The following is an 11,525-nucleotide window of genomic DNA, read 5'->3' on the forward strand; positions in this document are numbered from 1 at the left end:
TTCTAGAAAATATTTTCAAGGTATGTCTCCCTTTAACAAAGCAAAAAAAAAAAAACTGTCCATAAATTTCTGCTCAACAGAATGACATACTAGACATTAATAATTGTCATTACACAGGGTCTTGTGAGCTTATCATAAAAGAATCTTTAGAATCACAAACTTCTTTCTTTTATAAAAGTTGTACTCTGCTAATCATTCGAAAGACAAAGGTTTTATTACCAGTATCTTCATGGCAGTTAACTACAGTGTGTAACTCTAGTTTCAAGGTGTCTGATAGGTTCTTCTGGCTTTTGCAGTCTTTGAACCTATGTATTGCGCAAACATAGTATGCAGGGAAGACATGCATACACTTAAAATAAAAATAAATAAGTATATACTTTTTAAAGATCTGCTTCTGCTCTGTATACTTAGAGATTCCTCAAGCATCCCAGAATTGTGCAGAAATGCATGCTGGGCAAAGAACTGTGTGACTACTTGAAGCCATTGTCCCACTGATTTTTCAATCTTACTCCTAAGTTTTTGCCTTTAGGCATAATATGATTTGGGGAATAAGGTCCTCAATATTTTTGCCCATACTTTTGAGGTCCTTCTGTCTTTTGGTGTATTTCTTTAGGTGCTGTTGTCAGGGGCTCGAAAATGGCCACACAGAATTGCTGTTTCATGGTTTAAATTAACATGATTCTGGCTCTGTGTTTTTATTTGTTCCATTTCCATGTTTTGGACACATTTAATTATTTTCATATCATGTTCTTCCCAGTTGTTTGTAGGGCTTATATTTCTACATCTTTAGATTTTTAAATAATGACAAATGGAGAAATAGCTCCATTTGAGTAGCAACAATTGACTTCATGGATGGTTTGCTAAACTTCAGTGGGCTTTAATCATGGTCTGGCATTGTGTGAATCCTCTGTGGATTTCAGCGCATACAAGAGTAGGCAATGGATTGCCTTTTTTCACCCAGACAAGGTACTTTTCCTCTGTCTCAATCCATGAGTTTATACAGGTGTGACAAAATCAATGGATTCTATTTAATGTCATGGTGTCTGGGAACAAACAGAACGTTTCCTGATCTCTACGTAACATATGTCTTTGAGCTTTTAGAAACTGTAGGAAATACTTTAAATTGGGATTGACATTGATTTCACTGAGCAAAGTAAACACTTCATAAGTGATTGCAGAATAGTAAGTTACTGTTATAGGACACCAGGTGGCAAGGGACATGGACTCCTAAGAAGTTGATCTACAATATACTTCTTTGTCTAATTCTTCCAGAAAACTCAAAGGCATCACATCAACTTCTTGAAATAAATAAGTTTGCTTCAAAAAAGATTTAAAAAATATTTATGGTCAGCATAAGATCCATATTTAGAATGATTTTTAAATGGTCCAGATGTAATATAATGGTTATAGTTCCCAACAGAAACTCCATGTAACTTCATACTAATTCAAACTGAGGAATTTTGTCCATGATTCTTAGGCTCATTGTCAGTTACATCTATTTTTCCTGAAGGACCAGAGAAAGATGTTATGCTTTGGGAATCCAATCAAAATCTGTACTACAGAACATTGAAGATTACTTCCCACAGGAAAGCTCATGCTGTCAGTGTCGCTGTACCTCTGGATCGGGAGCCTATTGCCCCAAAGCCTATTGTGGTAGGAGGTAAGGGTATCTCACAGACAACCCCATGTTCTGAAACCACCCCAGAGAAAGGAGTCTTACTCTTTTAAATAAGTTATTTGTTTGCTTGTTTACATCCCAAATGCTGCCCCCTCCTGCTTCACTTTACAGAGTTCCTCCCCCTCTGTACTACTCTTCTCCTCTGAGAGTGTGGGCTCCTTCCTGGATATCATGCTAACTGTAGCATACAGAGCAAGATTAGGTGCATCCTCTCCCGCTGATACCAGACAAGGCAACTCTACTGGGGAACAGATTCCACAGTTAGGCTATAGCTTGAGGGACAGGCCCTGTTGTAGTTATGTGATAACTTTGTTTGCTTTAAGGGATATAATATTTACCCTTAGTGAAACATTAAAACACATCAAACAAATGGAGCAAAGGCAACATTTTGCTCTATGCTACTGTACGATTGTGAATTTGAGGGCCTTCTGTTTGGGAAGACCAATCAGTGAACAGGAAGAGTGCTAGAACTGAATCTGTTCCCTAAGATCCTGCTTTCAGCTCATTTTCTTAGACTAGGCTAAAAAATTATAAAAATATTTTTCACTGATTCAAATGCAATCTATAGGCAGTGATCTTTCTTTTGCTGAGGAAACATCATGCCTTCATTCAGTTTTCTGCCATGGAGAGCTACACTTCTGTCCAGTCATTTGCATTCTATTCTTCAGTGATTCATAAGCACTGTAGTGAGAGGTGAATAATCTTCAGGCAGAGTTAATGCAGGAATCATATGCCAGCTTAATTACATGATCCAGTGCACCAATGTGACAACTTCTTGTTCTAGTTTTATTTCTCCTACTGTGAAAAAGTATCCTTCCAAAAACACCTTAGGGGAAAAAAGTTTATTTTCGTTCACAATTCCAACTTACAGCCCATCATTTTGTGAAGGTCAATGTGTCAGGAATTTAAAGCTGCGAGTCCTGTTACATGCATAGTTCAAGGGCAGAGACAAGTGAGTGCATGACTTTTTTCTACTTCTAAACAGTCTTGGGTCCCAAATCAGGCAATGGTTTCAATCACTTTTGGGGTAGTTTTTCATACTGATAAATGTAATAACGACAATATTTGCCATAGACCAGCGTACTTTAGACAATTCCTCATTGAAACTGTTTTCTTAGGTGAATCTAGGTGGTGGTGAAATAACAATTAAAACATTAACCTGATTCGTGTGGGCTTTCTAGACAACTTAGCAATAATCACCTGTGAATTAGTGCCTTCATGTTCTCAGTCCTGAGAAGAACAACTGAATGAATGGAACGTTGACACAAGAAGAGTTGTAACCTGAGTTTCTATGAGCAGAGTCACTAATGAGATAGAAAGAATGGGAATAATGAGTATAAACAAAGCAAAGCAAACATCAAAATCCAGGAGAATTAAAGAAACATTTACATTCAGAACTTAAAGAACCTTAACTCTTTCATTAGTTCTTACTTTATCTAAAATCTACAAATATCTCAGAGTACAAAGTTGTTTTGTTGTTTTTGTTTGTTTTTTTAATATCACTAGGATGTTAGCACTTTAAGCCATGTGGTATTAAATTAAACAAACTCATTAGTAATGTCCCTATTTTATAGACATATAAGTATATCAATATATGTTGATGGAAAATAGTTCATTTACTTTTTCAGCCTCTTACAATTTACTACTTAAATTTTTCTTTTTTATACATTTATTCTGCCAGATCCTTTTAAAATTCTATTATACATACAATATGTATGTTTGGGGATGTCTATAGATATACATTTAAAAATGAGACCTTCAAACTACAAAATATTATGTTACTTCCATCTCCTCCAAATCTTGATTATATGTAGCATGTTCTGAACTGGAAACCATCAACATGTTTTATATTATAAATGCAGTATATCCAACAAAAGGGTGTGTTAACTGAAAGATCCATTTTCACACGCTACTCATTGAAGAAAAGACTTGCTTACACAGAGGACCCACATCAGAGTAGGTAACATGCATATTTGTCACGCTTGTGTTCTCATTAATAACATTTAAGTGACAGTAACAATGGCAGTTTAACCTGTTTATTAATCACTTTTCTCTTGCCACAATAAAATAAGACCAAAAATTAACTTAAGAATGAGTTTGTTTTGCCCTAAGTTTCCATAGAATAGATGTCCATATGGTAAAGAAGTCATCTTGGAAGAAGCAGGAAACTGAGAAATCATATATAAACATAACAGAAAGGCAGATAGAATGAACTGGAAGTAGGATGAATGATAAAATCTTAAAGACCTCTCCTAGCCGTGTACTTCCTCTTGCAAAGCTTCAAGGACTAAATGTGTCATAAATTCTCCAAACAGCACTGTTACCTTGTGAATCAATGTTCAATGCATGAGCCTGTAGAGGATATTTTTTATACAAACTACAGCATACTATACAGAAGAATATATTGTTATACTTATATTTAGACAATGTTTGCTACTAGAAGTTTTGAGTATAAGATGTGCCAGTTAGGATCAGTACTGATGTGGACAAATGTTAGTAAATTTTAACATTATATATTGGTGCATTGTACATGGGTGTTAAATGATAAAATGAGACTAACAACTGAATATATCTTATGCATTCATTTCTTGTTTTTCAGGATTGCTAGGCTCCACAACAATGTACATGTATGAATACATACATGTATTCTGAATGTAATGCCCCACAAAAACTCACAAAACACATGGTGCTGCACTTATTTTTCATTACTAAACAACTGCCTTTAGTTATTTTTACAAAACTCCCAAGGAAAAATAAAGCACATTTGGAAAACCATGATGAACTCAGTTATCAGATGACATGTAAATCTAAAATATAAAGTTAAATACATAATAGTGATTTCCTCTTAAAATGATTTAATTTCCCTTTTCACTACAATTTATGATACAATCTGAATGTATCTTAATATAAATAATTTTTGTAACATTCTGCTCTTTGCTATTTAAAACATTCTCTAGATTAGTTTTAATCCAGCAACATGGCTGCCCTAATCACATCCAAAGACTTTCTATATCTGTATGATCTCCCTGGAATGCAGACACACTCTTAGTACACATCTTTAATTCCTTGGACTAGAATCCTTTAATACTCAGGTTGAATCCCAAACCGTGAAGTCCAATTGGGGGACAAAGTAATGAATTAGAGAAAGATTCAACAGATTGAGTCAGAGATAGAATATGCCTACCTCTCAAGAGAAACTATTTAAGAGGAAGATTAGGAGAGTCAGTTGGGAAATCAGTTGGGAAATCAGTTCTGTTCAGTGAGTTGAGTTTAGTCAGCTCAGTTGAGTGGAGTTGAGCTCAGTGTAGTTCAGATGAGTAAGTGCAGTGCATTGGAGTTAAGTTCCTGAGTTTGTACAGAGGCAGTTGAAGCCAGAGAAGAAGCCAGAAGATTAGAAAAACATGGACAGAGCTACTTTGAGGCTAAGCAGAGCAATTCAGTGAGAATCAGAAGAAGCCAGATTGAATCAGTCAGCTTGAGGAGGAGTTTTAGTCAAAATAGTTGAGTTGAACCAGACCGATAGAGTTCAGAAAGAAACAGAAAGAGAGCTTACTCAGCAGTAAGCCTTTGAGACGCAACTACATAAGGTGAATAAAAATTAAATTTACAAGATTTATTTAAAATGTGAAGGGCTATAGTGTGGGACAGATACATATGTAAGCTGCCCATTCTCCTGTCACAACCAGTCCCATCATGGTCACACCAGGGATGCTTGCCACACTGTTAACTCCTTATGGCCCTTCTTTATCTTTTTGAAATTTTTCTACATGCTCGAACATTTCCCCATAAGGGAAACTTCTGGATCCCTTTAGCATGCAAAGATAGGCTACCAGTGTTTCTCTTCACACCCACACCGTATTTATATCATGCCATCGCCAATTGTCAGATACAGTGTTCTGCTCTCAGTATCGTGATGGTAGTATCTTTCATGATGGTAGTACCTTATTAAAAAAGATACCACAGATTAAAGTCATAGAGCATGGAGACAGAAAGTTGGTATTGGCTTCAAAGTTTAATGGTTACCAGCTTCTATGGTGCTGAAAAATGCTAAACATGCTACCACAGAGGTAATCATCAATCTTACACAGCTTTAAAATCTGAGAGCTGCAGCGATGACTTGTCTTATAAGATATGTCCATAGCATTCATAGTGGCCAAGAGCCTGTAGTTACAAGATAATAAGTACCATTGTAGTACATGCTATTTTTATTATGCCCAATCAACTTAGTTTTAAACTGACACTCAATTGGTTTGTCAGTATACCATTGATTATCTCTCAATACTCACCCAAGAACTTTTTATTAATAGTAGATGGAAATTAAGACAGTGACCCATGGCTGTTCAAATTACAGAATAAAAGAGAGGGCAGTATTCACTTCCAAATAGAACATCAATATAACATTTCACCTATCACAAAATAGGTGGTGAAAAGACTGTAAGACAGAGACAATGAATGACTATGGGGAAACATTTCTGGACATGCCATGGCACCTGAACATGAACTGGGAGTGGATGTGATATTATGGATAACCTTTGTGCAAGCCAAAGGAGAAAACCATCTCAACACAAATGAGATGGGGTGTATATGAAGTCTCACTGCTAGCTGTGAAGCTATAAACAATTGATAACTGCTGGAGAAGAGAAAGCCAGGTTTCTTTAAGTATGTACTCTCTGGTAAATCTGCCTTGCTCCAGTAGAAGGCCATATATTCCAGAATATATAAGCATCTCAATATGGGGTAAGCAATGTAAAAAGAAAAACAAAAGGGCACAAATTTGGGTAGGTAGGAAGACAAGATAGATCTGAAAGGAGCTAGGGGACATGGTAAGGTAGGTGAAAGTGCATTGTAGGAAATTATGAAAGAACTAATAATTTTAATTAAAAAGTATGCACTGTCAGAAATGTATTTTCTCAATTGTGATACTTGAAAAGTATCTTATCTTTCAGGAGAAAAATATGTTTGTAATATTAAAATGAATGTGCTAATGTTATTACTTCCAATATGTTGATTGAGAGTTTAATTATCAATATTCATTTCATCATAGAGCTCATAGAGCTAATTGGTTGTCAGCATTTTTGAAGTAATTGATTGCAGTCTCTTCCTGGAAGCCTTTACCTACCTAGTTTACAAAACAAAATTTCCCATTGCTTTACTGTACCTCATTAGCCCTTTCTTAGTTTCTTTGATGGCTTTACTTTCTCTACCGTCCTACAGTGTTAGTTCATCCAAAACTTGCTCTTTGACTATTTTTGTTGCCTAATGATAGATTGTTACTGATCCAGTCAAATTTCATATAACCCAACAGAAATATAATAATATTGCTAAGCTTTATCAGCAGCCTAAAAAGTCCCCCTGAGAACTTAATTATATCAGACTGATTACTTGTACATCAACTTGATGTCTGTCACACTGTTATTTTTTTCCTGCTGCTGTGGTAAAATAATCAGAAGCGGGTGACTTTGCTAAAAGCTTACATCATATGGAGCGTTCTTGTGATTTTGGTTTCATGGAGTAATATCCTTATGTTAAAATTCCACCCATTTTAAATATCTATCTTAAATTCAAGTCTTTGGTTCAGTTTGAAATTATTTTTGTATAGAGCAATGATGTTCATTTACTTCCATTCTCACACATCAGGATAGTGATTTTCTTCCCAGCTTATACAAAGAAGTTATTTTTTCCAGATGATATTTTCTCCATTTTTTGAAAATAATAGATATCTTAGCTTTGCGGGTTTAATCTACATATCTTAAGTTAAATTCCAGTGGTCTACATATCTGCTTCTTTGTCACAGCCATGATATCTCTATCATTATACTTCTGTTATACTATAATTTGAGGGTAAGTTTTGTGATGCTTCTGACTCAATTCTTTCTGCTTAGAATTACTTTGACTATTAGTCATCTTTTATGATTTCTATGACTTTTAATTTTTTTAGTAACGTGAAGAATGTCATTTCATTAGAAGGATAAAGACTGACTGCACTGAATGCCTTGGAGATATGGAGACTGCATTGAATGCATATATGGCTTTATATAGTATAACATTTTGACAAAATTGGTTTTCTTGTCAAGAAGATTGGTTGTTAGTTCAAATTTCTGGTGTCTTCTTTCTTTCCATAGTACTTTTTGTAAAACTATTTTTATTTTTCCTTTTATTTAAACAAAATACCTGTCAAAAGCAGTAACAGGAACAAGGGTAGGATAATTTGGCTTACAAAGCCATCATGATGGCTGGAGGGACAGGCAGGTGGTCACATATTGTCCATGGCCAGTAAGCAAAGGAAATGAATTCTAATACTCATCTACATTTCTCCTTTTTATCCAGCCATGGAGAATAGCCTGGGGAAGTTGTTGCTCTTTTTCAGGACAGGTCTCCATCTTAAGTTAAATCTTTCTGGACACAGTCTCATATACTGTCTTAGGGTATCCATTGTTGTGAAGAGACATCATGACCAAAGCAACTCTTACAAATAAAAACATTTAATTTGGGGCTGGCTCACAGTTTAAGAGGTTCAGTCCATTATCATCATCATGGGATGCATGGCATTGTACAAGTAGACATGGTGGTAGAAGAACCACAGGCAGTCAGTAGAAGAGTCTTCTGAACTGGGGGGAGGTTGAGCACTAGGAAACCTCAAAGTCGACTTACAAAATGACGACACAATTTCTCCAACAAGGCCATACCTATTCCAACAGTGCTACACCTTCCAATAGTGCCACTTTCCATGGACCAAGCATATTCAAAACACACACACACACACACACACACACACACACACACACACACACAAACTCTCTCTCTCTCTCTCTCTCTCTCTCTCTCTCTCTCTCTCTCTCTCTCTCACGTGCACACACACAAAACAAAAACACCTGTTTCCATTGTGACTCAAAATCCATTCAAGCTGGCAATCACTATTAGCCATTATAGAAACATTTGTTATAATTTAATCTTTACGTTTATTTCTTTATAGTGTCTTTAGCGCCTGACATCAGAGATATATTGGAATAGATTGGATAGTAGATTTTACTAATATCAAACAAGGTTTGGGTTTGGTCCAAATTGGAAGTTTGTTTTGAAATCCCTTTCCCATGTTCCTGAATAAGGACCCAAAGTAGCTGAGAGTAGAGGACTCAGGAGCTGACAGACTACATTCTTCCAGGTAGGGCATAGAGACTAGTAAGAAACATGAGGTACCTAGAGAACACACCCAAGACTTAGCTAAAGAGAGTCCAAAAGGCTGGGTGTGGTGGCACACCTGTAACACAAGAGGCTGAGGCAGGTAGTTCGTTAGCATACAAGTCTGGCTTGGGCTTAATTGTGAGTTTTTGAAGAGGCTGATCTACTTAGCAGGATTCTCCCTCAAAGCACAAAGAGAAAACAGTAACTATACCCACAGCAACTCTAGAAAAATGAAAGGAGAGTTTGTTTGGGTGCCTAGTTAATTTTTGTAGTATCTTAAAACTTGTTTCATACACCTCATGTTCCTAGATCAGAGAAATCAATATTATGAAGTCAATCATTTTACCAAAAGGCAATAGATATGAATCTAAATCAAACTTGTGTATAAACATCCAGTTTACCTAGCTGAAGATTTACAGAAGTAATGCATACTAATCAAAATCCAATCTTATTCCTCACAGAAATATATAAAAGTAAATCCCAAAATCTATGTGGAATTATAAAGGATTCTTGGTAGTCAAAACATATCTTAGCAGAACAAACCAACGCTAGAGTGTTAAATTCCATATCCAAGATATTAAAAAGAAACTCAGTAACAAGTGCATGTTGGTATTGGCACTAAAACTGACATTTAGACAAAAGAAAAAAAATTAAGACCCAAACTTGAGTGCATGGAACTTCAGCAATATAATATTTGGCAAAGTCAAACGAAAGAATGTACAAAAGAAAGAAAGAAAGAAACAAGCAAATAAACAATCAAACAAACAATAAAGAATACTGGAGAAAATTATCAGTTAGATAAACTGTAGGTTCATTCACAAATTCAATTTAGATACATATCTATTGCCTTACACAAAAACTAACTACAAAGGGGACAAAAGCCATTGTGTGAAATATGAAATGCTGAAACTGCTAGAAGAAAGAATTCACTGCTGGAGAGAATGTAGAGACAATATGGAAATCCTGCAGAGAAGTCTCAAATGCTAAAAATAGGTAGCCCATATGACTCAGCTCTACTACTCCTTGCCTATGTCTAAGGAGGGGACTTGCTACTCCAGAGATACTTACTCAAAATTATTAATTCTGCTCTATTCACAGGGATATAGCTAGGGAACAGAGACAACTTAAATACCCTCATTAGCAAATGGATAATGGAAAATATATACTATAGATACTATTCAGCTGCAAAGAAATATGAAATCACACAATTTGTAGATAAATGGATGGGACTGGAAAAAATATTGCATGAGATAACAAAAATCTAGATAATAAGATAAAAAATTGCATGTTCGCTGTCCTCTACTGTTCCTAGCTCCAAATTGTCAGATGGGGTTAAATAATTTGGACAAACAACAGAAACCAAACAAGTAAAAAGCGACCATTGCTAGGGGAATAGCAAGAAAAGGTCATCCAAAAGGAAAAATGTAAAAATTAGGGAGTTGGCTCTAGTTAGAAAAGGTCAGCAAGGTAACTACAGAATAATAAATATAAGGTCAAAGGAGTGATGATGTCTGCAAAAGTCATAAGGAATTGAACTCTTTATTATCTGCCTATAATACACACTAATAACATATGAACATACATGTATATTTTAAAATGAAAATGTTCTATCTGGGCTGACAAAGTATCCTCCAAGAGCAGTAGATCATCTATCAAAATCCCAGCACAAGATATGACAAACCATTTTGAGAGTTGCTTGTTTGAATCCATCATTAGACTCCCAAAATATTTTAGTTTATTGCTATTGCCCTTACTTTCACTGTAGAAGAAGAAAGAAACAAAGAACTACAGGCAACTAAGGAGATCTGAGAGTAAGACATTCTCCAGGAAAAAAAACAATTGGTTATCCAATATCAAGTGCTCAATCCTGAAAATATGTAAATAAACTTAACATTTTACCATACAGACTGAGCAGGTTGTATTTATATACTTAGGAACAAAAACACATACACACACAAAAATAAAAAATAACAACTATTAAAAATAATAATATGTTAATTTGAGAGAAAGCAGAAAAGTGGAGTCATGGGCAGCTTTGGCATGACAAAAGAAAAGGGTAAAATAATGTCATTATAATATCAAAACTTTTAAATATTTGTCATACTGATATACTCAACCTTTTTTGTAAAGCTTTTATTCCTTGATATTTTACAAATATTTATAAGCTATTGTGGATAGTAAATTTTTGGCACGATCATCATTGGTATATATAACGTCTACTCAATTCTGTATGTTGATTTATATATTTCAACTCTAACTTTATCACATTCAGAAATTGTATTTAATTTGTTTGTTTGATTGTCTTTTTTTCTTGGGATGTACTCCATGTCATTTATGTACAAATTAAGCTTTCTTCAAATCAGAATAATTTAATTTCTTACTCTCAAATATATATGTATATATTCAAATATATTATATAATTAAAAGAGAAATGTATATATAAGCATATATAAATATGTATATAAATTATAATCATTCTTTCATATATTATATATACATAATTATGTATAACATTACACGATTTTATATATAATTTCTTATTATGTAAGCATACTCATTTGTGTAAAATTACATATGATTATAATTATAACTCTATAATTATAATTATATTTATAATTACATTTATAATTATAATTATACAAAATATAATTAATTTTATAAGCATA

Source organism: Rattus rattus, chromosome 3 (assembly GCF_011064425.1).
Source record: "Rattus rattus isolate New Zealand chromosome 3, Rrattus_CSIRO_v1, whole genome shotgun sequence".
NCBI classification, from domain to species: Eukaryota; Metazoa; Chordata; class Mammalia; order Rodentia; family Muridae; genus Rattus; species Rattus rattus.